This window comes from Narcine bancroftii, chromosome 2 (assembly GCF_036971445.1).
Source record: "Narcine bancroftii isolate sNarBan1 chromosome 2, sNarBan1.hap1, whole genome shotgun sequence".
Lineage (NCBI taxonomy): Eukaryota > Metazoa > Chordata > Chondrichthyes > Torpediniformes > Narcinidae > Narcine > Narcine bancroftii.
The window spans coordinates 225,433,408-225,453,817 of record NC_091470.1 but is presented as its reverse complement, the minus strand read 5'-3'; the positions used below and the strand labels follow the sequence as shown (position 1 = coordinate 225,453,817).

Sequence of the window (20,410 nt, the reverse complement as noted above, 5' to 3'; positions counted from 1 at the left end):
AAGGTGAAAAAATAATTATGCCCTACAGTGCTAGCTGATCAGATTATTTTGGTTTCCTGATGTAATTAATATATCCTTTTAAAATCATTTTGAATTTTCCAATGTGCTGAATAATTCTATGGAGCAATTTGCTACATGTGCAGCCAATAGACATCAGTCAGGATTCCTGTCATCGGTCTCTGCTGGGCTTAAAATAGTCATTTAACTATTCTTTTCACCGGCTTTAAAAACATAATTCACTGTGAGCTATGTTTCATTCTTTCCATCTCATGTCCCCGATAGAAAATGGCCTTTTAACTTGCAAATTTTGCTAAAATGGTAAGATTTTTTGTTAACTACACTAAATATAGGTAATAAAATCATAGGAAAGACATGCCTTTTGGCTATGTAATCAGAGAGTACATTTAATTGGCAGTAATGAAAAAAGAATGCCCTATCATGAGACACCTCCAGTTATTATCCTTTAATATTTCCTCAGGTGCTAACAAGCACTGAGCCAGTGTAAATGTCAGAAGATTCAATTATCAACCATCAGGCTGCGCAAGTGTGAGGGGAACATTGTTGTTTGTGGCCAGACCTAGTCAATATGGATAGACATATTGACTATGGATGCTGCGAGACTGGCTGAGTCCCTCCAGCTTGTCTGCGTTTTGACTTCGATCACCAGCGCCTGTAGACGTTCATGTTGAACCACAGTGAGAGCACATCACAAATGCATCATTCTGAAACGGCAGATTGGTGCACTGTAAAAAAAGAAGGCATGAAACAATCAGGATTAGGTTTATTGTCAAGAGCATAACGTGTCACATAATTTGTTATTTTGTGGCAGAAGTTACAGGTGTAAAATTGCTATAAATTAAAGTTCCATAAATCAGGGGTGTCAAACTCAAATTCACGGAGGGCCAAAATTAAAAACTTGGACTAAGTCGAGGGCCGAACTAAATATTTATTGAAAATTTTCAACAACATCTGCATGTTTTCTCTTCTTTCAATATATGTAATGTTAAACTTTTTCTTATTAAAATAAATGTTTAATAATAGTTTTGGATAAACTCTTTCCAGAAGCATTAACAAATGAGAAATAAAATATTCAATAAATAATATTTCTCTATAGAGGATTTGTCAAATGTTGCTAGTGTGCTGTCGAATAGTAAAATCTGAAGGCTATTGAGAATGTGGGAGAATAACATGATTCCTGAAACAATCAAATGGGTGACTGATTGTGGGCATGAACTCTAGCAGGGTTATTTGCCATGCCCTTTTTCCATTGTAACAGATATCCTTTGATTTACACACTTTTCAAGTTTTATGCCTAATGAGCTTGTATCCAGGTGCAGGACCATTTTTAACCAGGAATATATTTATCACTGTGACATGAAACTATTAGAAGATCGTTTTATCCTGAGATTAAAGTTCATAATACTTACTCAGGCCTTTGTGCGGGAGGGCGGGGTTTGCGGGCGATCGGGTTGGACAACGATAGTGCGGGGGCATCGGCTCTCGCTGCAGGGCGGCATCTCGGCGGATCAGCGGCCCCGTCACCGTGAGTCACGGGTCGGCCTGCGGCAGGGAGGGGGAGTGCGCAACGTTCCTGGCGAGGTCAGACCCGAGGCCCCCGGTTCCGGGCACTGGGAAGCGGCTTCCCCTGACACCGGCCAGGCCCCAAAACCAGAGTCCACGGTGAGACCCTGCAACGTAAACAGAGGAGGTGGGGGTGATAGGCGGGCTGACGCCAATGCATTCTGGGATTTGTTGTATTACTCTGCATGCGCTATACTGCGCGGCGGCCAGCGGGCCACATCTAATACATTTTTTAAATGATCTTGCGGGCCAAATATAATTATATCGCAGGCCAAATTTGGCCCGCGGGCCAGAGTTTGACATGTGTGTCATAAATGCAATATTTAAAAATAAATAATTAGTGCAAAAAAAGAAAAGAGCGAGGTAGTGTCTATTAGGTTCATTGTCTATTAAGAAATCTGATTGGAGAGGGGAAGAAGCTGTTGGGTTTGTGTCTTCTGGCTCCTGTACGTCCTTTCTGATGGTGGCAGTGAGAATAAGGCATGGCCTGGGTGGTGAGTTCCTTGATGATAGAGGCTGCTTTCTTGAGACACTGTCTCTTATAGATGTCCTCAATGGAGTGAAAACCAATACCCATGATGGTGCTGGCTGAGGTTACAACCCTCTGTAGTCTTTTCTTGTCCTCTGGATTGGCATCTCCATATCAGACAGTGATGCCACCTTTAAAGAATTCTCTACATCGTACACCCTGTAGAAATTTGCAAGAGTTTTTGTTGACCTATCAAATCGCCTTAAACTCCTCATGAAGTCTAGCTGCTGGAAAGCCTTCTTTGTGATTTCATCAACATGCTGGGCCCAGAATAGATCTCCAGAGCTGTTGACACTCAGGAATTTGCATTTCTTTACCCTCTCCACTGCTGACCCCATGATGAAGACTGGCTTGTGTTCTCCCAGCTTCCCCTTCCGGAAGTCAACAATCAGTTCCTTAGTTTTATTAATGATGAGTGCAAGGTTGTTCTTGTGACACCACTCAATGATCTGATCTATCTCCCTCCTGTTCTGATTCCTCATTGCCATCTGTGATTCTCTAGATTGCAAATAGTGCTAAGATATCTTAACCATTGTGAAAGGAATATAAGCAACGTGACAAGATTGTCCACATGATTAAAAGACACTACTGGTTTTTGGGAAAGTTTGGTATCCTTTAACATCAGAAGTTATCACCTTTCCATCATCAAACTTGTATACTCAGTTGCAATCGTTCTTATAACTCGTAAGCTTTCCTGTTTCTCTGGACACGTGATTCAGCACAGAACATTTCAAATTTCCATGTTCTATCCACTGGAGATGAAGATTGAAGAGTTATGTAAGTTGCATTGTAACTTCCATGATACAGGAGAGAATGTATTGTAGAAAGAATTCCCTTGGGGCAAATCAACTTGCTTCAGTCTCTATTGATGATGTTTAAGTGCAAGCTCAGCACATAATAAAATATTGGAATGTAGTGTAGCCCAAGGCATTGAGAAATTGTCTGCACCGCAGGAGCCAGTGTTTCATTAATTTGGAAGGAAGTATGCAGAACGTCTTGGCAGTAAGACTGACAGAGAGCACAGATCTATTACCAGCTATCACATTATTCATATATTCTGTACCTTAGAACATATGTTACATCAATCTGTCAATCTGTAATGATCGCATGTTTATGACTCCAATAAAGTATTGAAGTGGATAAATGTATATTCTCTATCTATTGGAAGGTAATTTAGCACAATTGTGAAAGCAAAAGTAGTTCAGATAGGCATTGGCTATTTAATAAAAATATCAGAACATATTACATTATATGTTATAACAATAACATTGCTATTCCCATTGATATTGGCATCTATACCTACATCATAAACGGTACCATGATTTCTACATGGATTAGTTGCTGGCATGGATATTCACGAGTTTGATAAAGGTAAGCATAAGTAGTGACCTTGATAGTTTGTTGAGCAAGCACTGGTGCAAACCAGGTACAGTCTCTATGACTGAATGCCTGCGTATCCAAGGGTCTGTGCAGTAGTGTTGTTGCGATTAAACTTGGATGAGCTCCATGTTTTAACATGGTCCGTCAGTGCGGAGATGCCGTGGGCCAGAATAATGTGCTGTAAAGTTCCCCACAGTGATTATCTCTGGTGTATTCCACACTGAACATTGGGGGACAGTTTTATTTGTGTTGGAGACATCATGTACTGTTAGCCATGGACACAGCAGGAGCAGCTCAAGCATACGCCTGCCGTGCAATTTAGTTTCTTTCATGGAGATCGTTACAGGACAAGCTGGATGAATAGGTGCTCACATTTCTCCAACTCGTGGATGATTTGTACCCAAGGAAAGCATGAAGTGACACGTGAAAAGTCAACCAAATGTCAACACTTGTGATCCATGGCCCTCTGTCACCTCTCAGATAAGTGAGACCAGTAAGGGCAGCCTATGTGCTGAAATCAGCTTGTGATTGAGAGCTAAAAACACAATGCATTGTCCGATACATGCACAAAATACTGTGATTTTAAATCCATTCAGTGGAAACTATAGAAGGTGTCAGCTGAGGCAGAAGCAGCAGAGAGGATCACTGAGGTCTCCCTGCCACCCGCCCCAGAACACCAGAGATGTGATTTATAGGGATTGTTCTTTAAAGAGAGCTTGCAAAATTGTTAGGGATCCCTACCCCCTGCATCCATTGGGAAAGAGATACAGGAGTATTAGAGCCAGAACCACCAGGCAGAGGAACAACTTCTTCCCATGGGCAGTGATACTGCTTAAACAACTCCCCGTGACTCTTCTATTTATGAATGATATTTATTTTTAATATATGCATATAAGACGTGTATCTAGGCGATAACTTGTGGATTTGTACTGTTTTTGCACCGTGGACCAGAGAACACTGTTTCATTGTTACAATGAGATGAGAATTAAGAGATCTACGTAGCCTGGCACTGTAGCTGGTGCTAATATTTCAAATGAGGCGTTCATCAGTTCACTTGGGTGAACGTAAAAGATCCCATATCACCAAGTTGAAGAGGAGACTGTGTATTTTACCTGGATGCCTGCACAATATTTGTCCCTTGTCCTACATCCTGACATTTAAAAATGATTGATTTGGTCGTTGTAACATTACTGTTTGTAGAAGCTCCCTGTGCACACTTTTCCTGAATTGTAAGAGTAAAAGCTGCGTGAAAACACCACTTCCTTTTATGCCGAACCTTGTCAGGGTTTTTTTTAACCACCTACTTTGGATAGTTGATGGAGCCACAGTTGTACAGCTTATTAAAATGATGTCACTTCTATTCAGGCAGCAGTTCTGCAGGAACACCTTGACTTTTATGTCTCAAATCTTTGTGGGGCTTGAACCTTTCTACCTCTGATTCAGATAGATGAATCTAGCCAGCTGAACTATGACTCTTTAGTCTGAACCAGAGTAAATTAGTCAGTGTAGAATTAATCAGATGGTTACAGCTATTCTCTTCTTGCATCCAGAACTTAATGGATATTTGGACATGGGTGATGAAGTGAACTGCTGTGATATGTTAGTACCAGAATGGACTAACATGTAGCCTATGGGATGCCTATTTCAATATTTTTATGCTCAAGAAATTGGGTCTGTAAAATAATTAAAGCAAAATAATTGAAAATAAAACTTAAAAATTGAAATAGTTGATAATTCTGGATTTAAATAGAGCTTGTGCATGACATAACATTTACATCAAACACATCCAATGCAAAATAATTAAAAATAAAACTTAAAAATTGAAATAGTTGATAATTCTGGATTTAAATAGAGCTTGTGCATGACATAACATTTACATCAAACACACCCAATGCATAAAATAAGACTGTAACAGTTAAAATGACTGAAAATCACTTCTAAACATATTTTTGCCAGTTTCGAGCAGCTCGAAGTTTCTAGCAGTCTGCACAAATATTCCTTTGAGTGTTTCTATAGTTACAGCTTTCTTATCAAGGTTAAAAGCTATGTTTTCAACCATCTGAGATAAACAAAGTGGTTAGTTTTGAATTGGTTTTTGTGCTGTTAGAATCAAGAATATAGAGCTTGGTCCAGACAATTTTCTTTGACCGCTGACTATGAATGTATTAATATCATATTATCCATATACTAAATTGTTTTAAAGTATAATTTACTGTTTAGAGTAAAAATAAACAATGGAAATCGCAATACTATTGGAACAGATTTATTCATTACAAGTCAAAAAAAACAACTACATATTCTCAAGACATTACAAAGAGAAATGTTCACTATAGAGGCCATTCATCCCAATTAGTCCATGCTAACTCCCAACAGAGCCATCTCACTGCTTTATTCACTTGAACACCTGGAAACTATTGACTCCTGTGTACCCACCAACATCCCTCTATCTTTGATTCCTTCACCACTTCACTGAAGCGCAATTTACGGGAGCCAACCTATTTACCAGCTCAAAGATTTAAATCCAAGAAAGGGAATCAGGAGGCCATTTTCCTCACTTGTTTAGTTCTTGATTTGACTGGAAGAGAGAGAAAGAAAATATTCTGAGGTTAATCACTTTTGATCTTCACGGTGTTATTGTCATTTACAAATGATCTAGTGCCCTACTTTGAGCCTGGCTTCATATTTTCCTCCATAAGTGTTACAATGAAGAGCTATTTGGTCGTGAAATGACTGCACCAATTTTAACATCAATGGCTCCTGTATTTAGGATTGGCAGGTAAAGGAATAAGGATTCTGTGCTACTCTGAGTATTCAGTGCTAAAGTTAATTGTTAGGCTTGGGCTGTGTTATCACAATGTACCTGGAGGTAAAGATGATGATGAGAAAAGTTTGTTATCTTATGCAATGTACAGATGCAATGGAATTCTGGCTGCAGCTACACACGTCAGTAAAATGAACTAACAATAAGTATTAAAACAATGCGCCATGACAGAAAAACAAAAAAATAGTAAATATAAAAGGATAGATAAATATTCAGAGGTGCAAAAAAATTAAGTGCTGTTTCAAAAGCCAGATCTTTGGAAGTCCTAGAGTATTGTTATGTCAGGCCTTTATGATTAAGGTGGGACAGGGAGGTTCAAGATCCTGATAACAGTTGGGAAAATAAAATGATCATGCAGATTGACCTTAAGCAATATGAAAGGAGCTGGTGGTAAATGTGCAGTTACATGGCTGCTGCACTCTCAGTCTCATCTGATTTTGGCCTGCAGGCAACCTATGCTCTATCCAAGGGGCCAGAGCAGCCATTCTCAACGGGGGCCGCATCGCATTTAGGGGGGGGAGGGGGATGGGCTGAAATCATAAAATATTTTTTTATGACATTGGTAAAAGTATGGAAGGAACCAACTAAACCCGATTGCTTCACCGGGAAAGGGCCCCATAAACTCTGCGCAGAGCCCCCAAGGGGGCCTGAGCCAAAAACAAAATTGTTGAGAATGGTGGGCCCAGGGTAATTTGACTGTTTACATTTTGCACAGTGATCACGATCATTCAAAATATTTTCCCCATTCTGACTTCTCCGTGGAATCCATCAGCAGAGATTTCCAACAAGCGTACCAGGTTTCAATGGAGATGCAGAGCACGGGAGGTTGGATAAGGAGACGGTAAAAGATCGTTTCCGGTTAATGGTACAACTTTCAAAAAAGGTTTTTTAAGCTATATTCCTGTCAGTTTATCTCTCGGTGTACATTTTAACTGGCCAATATCAATATTCAGTTGGTGGAAACTTGAATAAATTGACTGCAATGTTTCCTATTTTACAACAGCAACTCATGAAGCCTCGCGCTGGCTATAAAATGCTTTGGGACTTTCTGAAATGGACTTTAAATGTGCATTATAAATGTTGGCCATGTTTCTTTAAATGGATTGATCTGATAAGGATACCTCATCATGCTGAGGCCAGAAATCAGAAGGCTTAATTTTAAAGTGTCCGTAAAATTGCAGCTCGGCCAAATCCGCCAGGCCGCAGGATCTATGTAGCAACAAAGCAATAAGAAGCCCGTGAGGTGAAGTGCCAATTTATAGTGCCCCAGTGAGTTACACAGAGGATGCTAATGGAAAATCTAGGACAGTAATTCAGCTGGGTGATTCAGATGATCTGGTTTTTCTATTTGTCAGAATCCTGAGTTAGTGAAATGTCTTAATTGTTGGCGAAGCCATTGAGTCTTTTTATAACTGCACGATTTTTCTGAGTTATGCTCTTTTTGTTTCGATTTTATACTTTAAAGTGGTTTCAGTCCTTGTTGAATATCCATTTGTGTCACCGTTCCCAAGATACAAGGTTATTTTGGGTGGCGACTGTGGAAGAATTCATATAATTAGCACCCAGTGAGAGGTGATGCCTGTGGCTCTCTGGTCTCTACAGTAACATGAATAAAAAATATATATATAAGGAATTGGAAAATGAAAGAAAATATCACTATTAGTTCAATACCCCTATCCCTGAATATGAAAGCCTTCAACAGTTTTCATACAATTGACACTTTCTGGACGCTGACTGTTAAGGAGACGTTGCTCCAATTAGTCATTGTGCACAGAATACATTAAAATAAACTGGTAAATACTGTCTGAATAAAAACTTTGCTGAATATACTTTTTGACAAGGTACGTTAAATTAATTTCCCCAAGTATGTTAGAAAGAACACATGATTGGCTCTTAGTTTCTGATCACTTGCCAGTTTTCTTGTGTCTTGTGTATGATTGAAGGCATAAAAATCAATGATTTAATTTCCTCTTTTATCTACACTAGCACTGAATTGGCCTTTGTTATTCAACAACTTCACATTTACAAAATAATATTTACTTATTGATTTGTATATATGAATACTTGTCCTGCATATGTATTGTTTGTCTGTATGTGTGTTATGTCTGGCGGTGTATCTGTGTGTTTTGCACCGAGGATCGACGAACTTGTGCAATCAGCTGACAATCAAGATGACTGGATAATCTGCAGAAATATGCCATTTTGTCCTTACTTAAAAAGAAGTAAGAATCAAAGAGCTGGTTACAGGCACAAATTAATAAATAATCATTTACCTTTTCGGGCAACACCTCAGGCTTGAGGTGACTTGCATTTTTTGGGTTCTGCAGAGGCTAACCGACTGTGACAGAGGTAGAGTAGTGGTGTTTGACAGGATGGGTGAGTGGGCTATACACTGTTTGCACTGGGTATGTTGAATTATGAGCTTTCGATCCATAAAAGATGGAGGCAGAATTGGGGCATTCAGCCCATCGGGTTTGTTCTGCAATTCAAATTGTAGGTGATGTTATTCTTCCTTTCAACCCCATTCTCCTGCCTTATGCCAGTGACTGTGTGCTTTCAGTAAGTGGATGTGATTAGCGATGCCATCCTGAATGCTCCTCCTCCATTTTAAACAGTTATGGGCGAGTGGTTCCACGGAGTAAGTCAGGATGTTGCAAATTTTGAAAGCATCGTTGAACATTTTTTTCCCCCTGTGAAAATAAAGTGGCTTCTTCATTGGGGTGACTAATGAGGTACAGAAGGTGAATATTTATTCTCATGCCCTACCAATGCACATGGCTATTTATTTTGGAAACATTTGTGGGTCTCTCCAACACTTTGTCATGAGTAGGGAGGGCAGGATCACAGCTGTATGTTGAATTAAGACCAGTGACCATAAGAGACAGAAGCATCATTAGGCCATTCAGCTCATTAGGTCTGCTCTGCTCTTCAAATCATTGCTGGTGTATTCTTTCTTTCAACCCACCTTCTTCCTGTAACCTTTGATTCTCTTACTAATCAAGAACCCATCGGCCTCTGCTTTCAGTCTGCCCAATGACTTGGCCTCCACAGCTGCCTGCAGCAATCAATTCCACAGACTTGCCATCTTCTGGTTGAAGGAATTTCTCTGCACCTCCTTTCTAAAGGGACATAATTTTATCCTGAGAATTGTGCCCTCTGATCCTCGGCTCTCCCAGTACTGGAATCATCTTTTCAACATACACTTGATCCAGTCTCTCAATATTCAGTAGGTTTCAATGAGATCCCTCCTTATCAGCGGGTACAGGCCCAGAGCCTTCTTTACTGCTGACTCGACAGTAGAAAGTCGACTTCCTGGTTCCCATGGACCTCCACTTTTTAAATTCTCTCCTAGTATAGAAAATAGTCTACTTCTTTATTTCTTCAATCAAAGTGCATGACCATCTACTTTCCTGTGCCGTATTCCATCTGCCAATTTTTTCCCCATTTTTCCGATCTTTAATGTAAAAAAAATTTTAGACATGCAGCATGGTAACAGGTCCTTTCGGCCCTTGAGCCCAATTAAACCCAATTGACCTACAACCCCCGGTACGCTTTAGAATGTTGGGAGGAAATCAGAGCCCCCAGGGACAACTCAGAATCAGAATTTATTGTCACAAAATTCTGAGTTTTGTGGCAGCACCACAGTGCAAATATTCATATTATAACCATCTTACAACATTACTATAAATAAAGTAAAAATAATAGGGCACAAAAAGCGAGGCAGTGACTATGGTTCATTGATCATTCGAGAATCTGATAGCAGAGGAGAAGAAGCTGTCCTTGTGCTGCTGGGTGCTCGTCTTTAGGCTCCTGTACCTTTTTCCCGAGGGTTGCAGAGTGAAGAGGGCATGGCCTGGGTGGTGGGGTCTTTGAGGATAGAGGCCGCTCATGCAGAAATGGGGAGAGTGTGCAAACTCCTTAAAGACAGCATGGGATTCGAATCCCAGTCCCAGTCACTGGCGCTGTAACAGCGTCATGCTGACCACTACACTAACCGTGCCACCCCATCAAGTTCCCCTGCAGGCTCTCTGCTGCATTAGCCTTACCCACCCCTCCACCTATCTTTGCATCATTGGAAACCTGATCACAAAGCCATCAATTCTATCATCTAAATTATTTACATCGAAGTGAAAAACAACTAACCCAACACCGACCCCCTGCAGAATATCACTTGTCACTGGCACCCAACCAGAAAATTCCCCCTCTATACCCATTGTTTGCCTCCTGCCATATTGGTACCTTTCCTATAATACCATGGGCTCCTGTCTAGTTTAGCAACCTTGTGTGCGGCACCTTATCAAAGGCCTTTTAAACGTCCAAATAAATGACATGCACTGACTCCCCTTTATCTGTCCTGCTAGATACTTCCTCAATGAACTCTAACAGATTTGTCAAGCAAGATCTCCTCTGGAGGAAACCATGCTAATTTTGGCTTATTTTATGCCGTGCATTCAAGTGCCCCGAAACGTCGCCCTTCATAATGAATCTCAGAATCTTGCCTATCTCTGAATTCCGGGGTTAACTGGCCTATAGTTTCCTGCCTTTTTGCCCCCCCCCCCCACTTTCTTAAAGAGTAGAATGACATTTGCAATTTTACAGTCTCATGGGACCATTCCCAACTCCAGTGATTCTGTGGGCTGGGTATAACATTTTACTCTCAAAGACTTATTTCATAAGTTGAGCACACTGAGGGTGATGGTGAATGTTGTCATTGGTAATTTGCATTTGTTAAGAGGTGGCCCCTGGGACATGGGAAGTGGACTTGAAAACTGAGATGATTCCAACTTCAGAATCATATGCTTGTGTATGTGCATGTTCGGATGCTGAACATCACTGACTTCCCCACTGAAGCATAGAAAAGAATGGGCCTCACATTGCTCTCACCATTACCACGGTTACTTACCACAGTTAGTGTCATACCACTCAGTAGTGGTATGATGCTTGAGCCAACCAAGGGAGCAGGAGTCAACTATGGGAAGGGCGCTGGAGAAAGTGGTGACTCTGCCTTACGGTAGGCAACAGTTAAAGAATTTTGTGTATGTTACATTCTAAATGTAGTACATGACAATAATGGAACCTTCACCTTGACCTTTACCTTTACCAAAGTGAACACAAACCTAAAAATAAACGAAATGCCAATCTCGAGACTATGAAGCCAGAGTTCATTCTAGTTCTACTGGTAGAAGCAATCTCTTTGTTTATTTTTCGGCCTTTCTATTTTATTTGCCACCCGAGTTTCACTTATATTCTTTATCCAAAGCCTTCACTCTGGATGTAGAATCAATACTAACTGCTTGTGTGAAAAATTCGCAAGTAATTTCAGACCACAGTATCTGTCTTTCCAGCCAATTCCATCTGCCGCTCTTTCCATGTATTTTCTTTAAGAATAGAGTTTCCTTTCAAAACATTTTCCTTTTCTGCCCATTCTTAATTTCCCTACCATGCAAAAATCTCCTTTATGGTGTCTTAGATATTTAATGAATCAGTCTCCACTCTCGATGATAAGCAGTTCCTCCTTGATTGCTCTGAATCTTGAGGCTATGTCCCCTAGTTCTCATCTCTCCTGCCAGTAGAAACAATTTCCAGGGTGTATCTTATCTATCCCTTTCAAAGTTGTACATGTTCTGATAAGATCTCCTCTTTTGGATTCCAGTGAGTATTGCACCCAGTGACTCAATCTAGCCATTGAATAGAGAACTTCATTTTTTTCTCCAAATCAGCTCTCACTGTCATTGGATAGTTTTTCTTTTGATTCTAAAATTTCAAATTCAAATTTGTCAATCAGTTGCAAGGTTTGCTCTAAATTTTAGATTTAGTATCCTAGTCAACTTCAAGTAGGTCTGTCTTCCTTCATATTTGTTGACAACCCCGGGCTCAGAGTTTGCACTTGTATCTCATCGCGTCTTGGAGCACCTTCTTTTGATCTGCCTATTATGTCCCTGTAGCGTGCACGAGCGCGGAGAAGACCGACACCAAAGCCCTGGAAAACAAGACTGATTTATTGCACTGGTCGTCGTGTTTATATGGGCCCCTGGTTCTGACGTAAGAGCCCCGCATCATCAGAGTGCCGACCTCTGTTGGTGTTCCTGCCAGAGATTCTCCTTTCCACCATGCAGAAATTACCAGGGGCGATGGCCAGTGTAACCCCCAGGTCCGTTTGGTTCCTGCATTCGTCGGCCACTTTGCGGGCCAGTCCGTGTCTCTGTGCGGGCCACTACTTGATTCCCCCCCCCCCAGAACTGGCGACTGGGCCATTGTCCGTAACCTTAGGTGGCCTACACCTGCGTCATGGGGACAAGCTCATTACAATCCAGATATGCCGGTTTCAGATGATTAACGATAAAGGTTTCCTCCTTACCACCGATGTCGAGGAAGAATGTGGAACCATTGTCTCTAATTACCTTGTAGGGCCCTTTGCAGATGGTCTGTGTGTGCCCCTCCTCACGAACATGTACTTGCAAGCCTTTAGGTCCTTCGGGATGCTATGCTTGGGCTGGACGTGTGGTGGGGCCTGCTACAGGACCAAGGACCCCAATTTTTTTTGCCAGCTCTTGAGGATCACTGCGGGTTCTTCTGGGCATTTATTGGGGGCCAGGAATTCCCCGGGGATTATTAAAGCGGCGCCGTAGACCATCATGGCCACCGAGGCATTGAAGTCCTTCTTCGGCATGGTACAGATTCCCAGCAGGACCCAAGGCAGTTTGTCCACCCAGTTTGGACCCTCAAGTCAGGCCATCAGGGCTACCTTGAGGTGCCTGTGGAAGCACTCCACCAACCCATTGTCCTGCGTGTGATAAGCCATGGTGTAGTGGAGCTGTGTGCCTAGAAAGTTAGCCAGTACCGTTCTGGGTGGGCACTCTGGTGTGCACCTGCACTTTGGAGGACTTTGGAGGACTGACAGTTCACACAGGTCTTGGCCCACTGGCTGACCTGTTTACGGAGGCCATGCCTGACAAACCTGTTGGCCACCATTTTGACTGTGGCATGGATGTCGGGTGTGCCAGGTTGTGGATACTCTTGAAAACCTGGAGTCTCCATGTGACCGGGACGATGGGGCAGGGGCTGTCGGTAGAAATGTCATACAGCTGTGTCAGTTACTTGGGCCGACCAGGATGTCCTCCACCCTGAGACTGGAGATGGCTTTCTTGTAAGTGGGGATCTCATGGTCCTGCTGCTGTGCTCTGGTGAGGGCCACGTAATTGACCCCTTGGGACAGAATGTGTATCGATATGATCGTGGGGCAGGACAGAGTGTCAGCTACCACGTTGTTTTTCCCCACGATATGTTGAATCTCAAGGTTGAAAGTGCTGTATTTGAGTTTGGTGGGGGGGGGGGGGTGCAGAGGTGCCTGCAGAAAAGGCCAGGGGTGGCCACTGACCCTCAATGACTCTTGACTCAGGACAGGACAAACAGCCTTATTAAATGAGATCCCTGTCCTAAATGCTGAGCTGCGTCACAAAGGTACTTAGCTTATGAAAGGGGCCCTTAGGCCCAACTTGACCATACTGGCTACATTCCCTTGCTGAGTCTGGATTTGGCCCATGTGCCTGTCTCAATGTCTTTTAAATGAGTGCATGAGACCTTTTGAAGCATATTAAAAGTCAGAGGCAAGCTTGGTGCAGCAAAGCACGGTTACTTTCTTTTGAGTAAAAAAAACCCGGTTGGGATGTTTGTTTCCCATAATAATTGCTTCTCAGTGGAATGTTAATGGGAAAGGACACAGCAAGATCGCAAGGAAGATGAGTTATACAGGATGATGAGAACCAGGGGCTGACGATGCTGGAGCCTTATAAGTAGAGCAGGTGGAAATGGTGGTATGGAGACCTGATGGAGTCTTCCTCCACCTGACCTGTTAGTTTTTCTTGCCACTCCTCCTTTGACGTGGCCCGGCCTTTGTTTCTCTCTGCCATGTTTCGCCTCTGCCTGGTTCACCAATCCCATCCTGTCTTTCTTCATCTGGGTTCTGTACTACTTTCAACCAGTCTGGATGAGAGGTTTTCGGCTCACATTGCCAACCATTCCTCCATCAAATTGTGTTTCACAGTAGAAGTAGTGATGGATTTTTGAAATGGAGCAAGACACCAGCATAAACCAGTTGGGGTGAATAACCTAAATCTGTTATTCTATAATAATGGAATATTTTGTACAGCTGAAAATATACTTTCTTCCCCCCACCCCACCGCTTCCCCGCAAGGATATGCATCTCAAATCAAAGAAAGCAGATTTATCTAGTTTGATTTGAAGGATAGTGTGGAATGTTTATCGTTTTGACCCTTTGTCTTTTGCAGGCATGCCATCAATCACATTCTTTCAAGATGTAGCTGGGTGCATCAGGCTGCCTTTGTACAATCCATTCCAAGCTTTCAGATGATGTGTTCAGTAACCTTTGTTTCCATCACTCACTTTTCTGAATGAGTTTTTTTTCATTATCTAATTGAGAACGCAGCTTAAAAAAGATACAAGCTGCATGTGGTAGGGTAAAACTTTCTCTTGTGTAAAAATGCCGAATGCGTAATAACTGAGCTGTACAGCCAATTTGCATATCTCTCCCCATTTTTATGTCGCTGCATGTCACCTGATTCATCAGTCAGTGTAGTGGTTAGTGCCATGCTTTTTACAGCATCAGCCATGCGGATCAAGGTTTGAATCCTGCGCTGTCTGTAAGGAGTTTGTGCATTCTCCCCATGTCTGCGTGGGTTTTATTTCCCGGGGGCTCTGGTTTCCTCACACCGTTCGAAATGTACAGGGGGTTGCGGATTAATTGGGTGTAAATTGGGCGCCCTGGACTTGTGGGTTGAAATAGCCTGTTATCATACTGTATGACTAAATTTTAAAATTTAAAATTTCTCATTATCTCAGAAAGACAGTGTTATTGATGAACAAAACAAGCATATTTAAAAAGATCAATGTGAAAAATGAGTAGATTTCAGGTTGGGATATTAACCAAGAATCGCAAAGCTAGAAAGCAGAATAATGTTTGAAACTAGTGTCGCTGATTAGGGAAGATTTTCTCTGATCTTTTTCAATGCAGTAATCAAACAACAGTATGTTAACTGCCCTCTAGATGCTCCTCCTGAAGTGATTACTACGAACACCTCACCCTGACGTGACAGAGCAGGGACGTGATGTGATTGCAAGTGTGGTGCTGAAAGATGATTGACGATGAGATGGCAGAACCTCAAGGAATAATGTAGAGGAGGTCCTTTGCTTTCAGACTATGAGATGTTTCAGACTTAGTGGCTGATGAGGATTCACAGGGAGAAATAGCATTATCTTGTTGATAAGTCAGGCAAATTGTCAGGCAGGAAAATGTGAAACACTCATAATAACAGTGGTAGCACACATGTAGTACAGCCAGTTCTACTCCATAATTTATGGGCCTCAGCAGTTCTGGCTGCTTTCATTGCTATGACATCATCTTTGCCACGGGATTGCAATGATAAATGAAACGTATTATTGGAGTGGTGTCTATAGGCCATCTGTTCTCTTGCAACTGTCCACCTTCTGTACGTTACATTCTGACTTGGATGCCTACACATTTTGCAGTGAGTAACACGGACTTCTGGCCAAATTGCTCAGTATCAAGTACCGGACATTATTACTGCCATACTGTGCAAGAAGGAGTCAGGCCCGAACCATCTGTAATATATCTTTACCTCCGCTGTGAGACCTGCTGAGTTCCTCCTGCATTTCTGTGTTTGTACCTCATCTGCAAGAGACCAGTGTGAATGGGATGACTTTTCCAGTCAAGTGACTTGCTCGCTCATCTTCATCCCCATCAGACGTGGTCGGGCAAAGGAGATTGAAAAAAGGATGTGGTAAAAATCATGTCGAATCCGAATAGAGTAAGCAGCAAGAAATTGTAACCCATTCTCGGAAGGGCTGGCAACCAGAGGATGTAGATTCAAATAACTGTCCAAAGAATGAGGGGCAAGGTGGGCAGCAGACAGCATTCATGGTCTGAAACAATGGAATATCTTTTCAAAATGAAGCCCAATAAGTATTTCAAACAAAAATTGTGCAAGCTCTCCACAAAGAGCACAGAAATGAGGTTAAGAGCAGGTGCAGGTAGAGGTGGTCTTCCCTCAGTGCTGGATAATTCAATTGATTATCCTTCTTTTCTTTCGACAGATTTACAAAAAAAAAATTATTATGCAGGGTGGATAAGAAATGAGAGAGAGTTTCTTCTGCTTTAGCCGCTATGATGTTTGAATATTTTGCCCTTCTGATGTCCATTTCCAATTTTTGCAGCCTCGTTTTGGAAATTACTTTGCTTTTCTTACTTTATCGCTTGGCGAATATTTATTAAACGCGTGAGAGTGGCTGGCAGGTGGAGAAATGAAAGGAAAGCAATAAAAATTTGATCCTTCTGTTGCATTGATAGCTGCCTTTTGACAGAATTCTATTCTGTCTATCTCCTAATATACCTGTCCCCACTAGATTTAAATACGGTAGGATTCAGTATCAAGAAACATCATGCCAAGGAAAACTGATTGGACATTCTTTTTAATTCAATCTTGTTTAAGTTCTTGGGAGCCACAATCTCAGAGCATCTTTCCTGGACCCAACATACTAATGGGATTGTAAGGAAAGCACATCGGCACCTCTATTTCCTCAGGAGTTTGGAGAAGTTTAATATGACATTGGAACCCTGGAAAATTTCTGCAGATGTGTCATGGAAAGTGTGCTGACCAGCTGCATCACAGTCTGGTATGGAGTCGCCAATACCCCCGAGCATAAAGGCCTGCAAAAGGTAGTGGGCACAGCCCAGGGAATCACAGGCCAAACTCGCCCCACCATCGAGATGCTGCCATCAGAGAGTAGCAGCAATCATCAAGGATCCACACTACCCAGTACGCACACCTTTCTTGTTGCTGCTATCGGGAAAGAGGTATCGGTGCCACAAGGCTCTCACCACCAGGTTCAAGAACAGCTCCACCATCAAATTCATCGACAACAAACTCAATCATGGACTCATTTAAGGACTCTTACTTTTGCACTGTGATGGACTATGTTATATTTTATATTGTACATAGATATAAATTGTGCCAGGTTTTTTTTTAGTGTAGGTCACATACAAACATTTCAAAACAGCTCTTATTTAAAATCTCAGAGCTCTGTTCAAGCCAGACAGTCCATGCTCTGAGTGCCTTTGCAAAAACTTTGAAGAATGCCTATAAGGACTTCACAAGTAGGTGTTAATTGGACAGGGTGTGGAGTAAAGGATAATTGTTTTAGAAAGCAACGGATGAAAGAAATCAGAAGATTAGGTCCAGTGCTGCAGTCTGTCTGAGTGCAGTTGGCTGTTCTAAGAGGGTCATGTGGTTTTCTCTGAGAGAGAGAGAGAATTCAGTTCTACCGTTCAGTACCAGCAGCTGGGACTGGAACATGACAAGCTGGCAAGCTGGTGGAAAAACCCCATTTTGAAGACTGTGAGTTCTTAGTTCAACCTGGTTAAAGTCCTTGTGCTCTATACGAGGGGAGAGGACTGGCTGCATAATCTTGAAATAAGGGCAGCAAAAAGGAACTCTGTGGTGTCCTGAAAGAAAGCGGTTATCTTCTGGAAAACCCTGATGGGGCAAGTTTATTTGGAAATCACTGAAATGGATGATCAGAAGGAATCCGTTGTGGGTGTCCAACGAGCAGCATATCTTTCTCTGAAAACTGACAAGAACCTTCCTGAGTGGTAACCATTTACCTTTCAAGCACCAAACTCTGGTGAAATTTGTAAATGTTAAATTCTTTGCACAGTATAAGAATTGTCTGCAACCAGTGAACTTGGAGGAGTGAGAACTGAGATTGGACTGTGAATTAAAGAACTTTTATAAACTTACATACACATTACATACATGTGCACTTAGAATTAGAAGGGGGGTTAGGTCAAGTTAAGTTAATAGTAATAAGTTAAAGTTTAATCCTGTTTTTATGTTTAAAGAAAATTAAACGTAACTTTTGTTTAAGTAACCATTTGTCTTGGTGAATATCTATTGCTGCTGGTCTCATAACAGCACTTTATTGATTTTTTTCTCCCAGTATTGCACAATTTGTTTACATTTTATTTTTTTACATGTGTATATTGAGAGCAATTTTCTTTGCACTACCATTTTCTGCCTCACCTGCGGGAAAAAGAATTTCAGGGTTGTATGTGATGTTATGTATGTATTCTGACAATAATCTTTTATGAAGGAAAATTCAGGCTCAAAGCTGACTGGCAGATATGGCTAATTTGGGGATGGGGGTGTCAGATGGTAAAATGAGGAATGCTTACATGAAGTAGTAGGGATAGCGAATGATGTACAAGGACAAGATGTGGATGTATTCAATGGAAAGCAGATAATGTGGGAAAAAAAAACTTATCAAACAAGATTAAAGGCAAATGGGAAGAAGAGGAAGACTTTCATGAATTGATGTGGAATTGAGTGGTTCAAAAGATCCTATTATTGTCACATACTAATACATCAAAATGTAATAAACCGTGCATCTTGGCGCCTCACAGTTCGGCGGGCAGCAACCTCCTTTGAAGAAGACCGCAGAGCCCACCTCACTGACAAAAGACAAAGGAGGAAAAACCCAACACCCAACCCCAACCAACCAATTTTCCCTTGCAACCGCTGCAACCGTGTCTGCCTGTCCCGCATCGGACTTGTCAGCCACAAATGAGCCTGCAGCTGACGTGGACATTACCACTCCATTAATCTTCGTCTGCGAAGCCCAGCCAAAGAAGACATGTGTCACATATTATATTAGATTATCTTTTAGTCAAGTTAATGTGGGGGTTTGGATCAGGGAAAGACACTCTTGCAGATAACAAACCATTTTTAGTTGAAGGCAAAAAGGCACTTAATGAAGGCCATAAAACCCAGAGTTATTGTTCTCAATTGAAAAGACTGACAATGGAATATTTACCTGTTCAAACAAACATCCATCTGCTAGATGAGAGTTTTTTGGGAAATTGAAACCTTAAAAACCATGTAATGCTCGAGCAAGTCATGATTAAAGGCACTTGAAGAAAGCATTTTAATTCATCAGAAAGTCATCTGGAGACAGAATCAAAGTGACTTCAGAGGAAGATTGTCACTTTGGCTACTTATCTTTGTTAGGAGAGAGCAGTGATGCTGTGGCCATTGTAATGGTCACCTGATCCTTATCTTGGTAAAGAAAGCAAGATCATTCTTGCAACTGGATCATGACCATTTTGATGGTTACTTCGTCTGACTCTTGCCTCATTCTTTGAAAACACTGTAGAAGTCACAAGCTTTGCAATAAAGAGGGAAGTTGTGACTGATCATTCGTATGAAGGAACATTTCTCTGAAAATTTGTGTTTTGAGAAGTCTGACTCTGTACCTCATCTACTCCATCATCATGTTTGAATATGAGTTTAAAGATTCTGAGTTTTAACACAAGATTTCTAAGACTAAACTTTGAATTTGACTTTTCAGAATTGTGCTCAAGCTGTAATGGTTTGGGTAATCCACACACACACACACACACACACACACACACACACACACACACACACACACACACACACACACACACACACACATTAAGTAAGATATTATTAATAGTAGTTATTAATATTTTTTTTATTTAAGTCACCATTGTTTTGGTGAATTTCCATTGCTGCTGCTCTATGGCATTAGCACATAAAATACTTCAACTTTTGTCTGCTGTAAGGCAAACAAAGAGTTGCTATGAGCATTGCCTGGGACCCTTAGCAAAAGGAGAAAGAGATGCAAAGGAGATTCACTTCAGAGACACTGAGAGTCTATGGATTCACCTGTGTGACTGGACTCTAGTTCAAAACATTGGCAGCCTGAGCTGCAGATCCAAATGTCTGATATGATCAGTAGCCTTTAGTCTTGAGGCCCTCTGGGTTCCTTTCTTGTCCTCACTTCCTCTTGCATCCAAATTCCAATACCTGGTTCCAATGAGCCAGTTTTGAGCAGTCCCCAGTCTATGTGGGTGCTTCGTCGAAAGGATGGTCTCCCCATTTCTGGTGCTCTCTACCGATCTGCCGCAGCCCCGGACTCTGCAACCCCTTGTGCAATGTTGCCCAGCGCAGGCGCCGGCATCTTGGGCACAGCCCTCACGGTTG

The 20,410-nt window shown here is 41.7% G+C and overlaps 1 protein-coding gene across 2 annotated transcripts in view; it reads left to right on the top strand.

The window, feature by feature from the left end:
- dok6 (docking protein 6) overlaps positions 1-20,410 on the top strand; it is a 517,340-nt gene that overhangs the window by 327,401 nt on the left and 169,529 nt on the right. The window lies entirely within an intron of this gene.